A 1546-nucleotide genomic window follows, 5' to 3' on the forward strand; every position below is an offset into this window, starting at 1 on the left:
TGAGCGTTTTAATTTCTGTGCTTTGCAAGACACTCCACCTCTTACGTGGCTGTGCAACGCCCCGGCCAGCGTTCACAGAGGCAGCGTTCATCTGCCTCTTTGCCTTGTGCTCCAAGGCTGTGAAGGTGTTGCAGCTCCAACCTGCAGAGCCCAGCTCTTCGGTGCGTTGTTTTTCCTCTTGAGATTTCTGATTTAATACTGATGCATAAAAACAGAGTTCAGTTTTCTGCTGCGAAGCAGTTTTTTTCACTGCTATCTGCATATATTGACCTGAAAGCTGGCATAGCCAGTCCTCCTTGGAAGTCCCTCGTTTCCTCCTGGGTACATTTCGGATAGTGAAAAGTGAACGTGGGCACCCAAATTCCTCTTCATGGTTGAAATGGTCAGCTGGGGTTATGTACTGGCAGGGATCATTAGAGATAGAGCCTGGCAAAATTTGCAAACAGCCAGATTTTCCCTAAAGCATCCCATAACATATGCAAAAACAAAGAAATTAAAGAAAATTGCTTTTTAACTTAAAGATTTTTTAGGGACTAGCAAAGTATAAGAATTTAATTTTTTTTTATTTCTGAATCACTTAAAGGTTTTGTCAATTTGCAAATAAGATTTAATTTCAAAATTTGAGGATTTTCATGTGAAATGTGACAAAAAGAAACAAAATGTTTTTATTGTAAGCTCTAGGTTAAAAAAAGAAAAAAGAAAAAAAATTAAAATGCTGCCGTTGTAAAACTTGCAAGAGATTTAAGTGTGATTTGGTGACATACCATTAAAATTTGTTTTACAGCTGCTCATAGTGTATTTCCATGCATTAATGTGCAAGAAGCTGAAATAACTATTTTTAATTTTTCTTGACAAATTCAGCTTCCATTTCCTGATATGAACATATTTTGAATTCTATTTTTCTCCTCATTATGTGTGATTGTTTGTCAAACAGTTGATGTGAACATATTTAAGCCTAAGGGGCTGCTCCTAAATTAATTGAAACGGTACAGAACAGATTAGAATGGCTCCTGCACAAGCATGACACGCATGCTTGCAAAGCTGATTTGAGGTTTCTTATTCTAGGCTCAGGGCTGGTCACTTCAGTCCCATGGCAATGTCTCTAATCTCAAGTCTTCCAGACAATAATTTACATGTGAATATGGTTGGCCACGTTGAAAGCTTCTTAATTCTTGCTCAGACTTTCCTTTTGGCCTTTTGGGGAGCCGACATCAGAGGAGGTGAAATAGCAGAAAATTAATCATGGGTTTTGTGCCAGTGGGCGTTCTCATTCCTTCTTCTGGGCCGTGTTTTTCTGGAGTGGCTGTTTGTGCGCATGGACATTCCCCTGGGAAGGGAGGACGGAGAGGTTTGCCTGTCTGCAGGAGGACTGGCAGGTAGCGCCCGCGGGCAGCGCGGCACAGCTACGGCCCCAGGGCAAGACTCAGAGGAGCACAGGGAGCTCTTGGTCCCCAGGCCTCAGTCCACCATTCCTTTGTCTCTTGTTTTTGATCTTCTCCATTCCCGAAGCTTACTTTTGTGCTCCTCAGTTTGCCCTTGTCCCTCT

General features: G+C 42.0%; 1 non-coding gene across 1 annotated transcript; it reads left to right on the forward strand.

Annotated features, from left to right (window-relative positions):
* Nucleotides 1-951: 951 nt before the first annotated feature.
* Nucleotides 952-1055, forward strand: LOC134141718 (U6 spliceosomal RNA). Its single transcript, XR_009958701.1, has one exon. It is a non-coding gene; the product is annotated as a U6 spliceosomal RNA (small nuclear RNA).
* The last annotated feature ends 491 nt before the right edge of the window (nt 1056-1546 follow it).

Source organism: Rhea pennata, chromosome 5 (genome assembly GCF_028389875.1).
Source record: "Rhea pennata isolate bPtePen1 chromosome 5, bPtePen1.pri, whole genome shotgun sequence".
Lineage (NCBI taxonomy): Eukaryota > Metazoa > Chordata > Aves > Rheiformes > Rheidae > Rhea > Rhea pennata.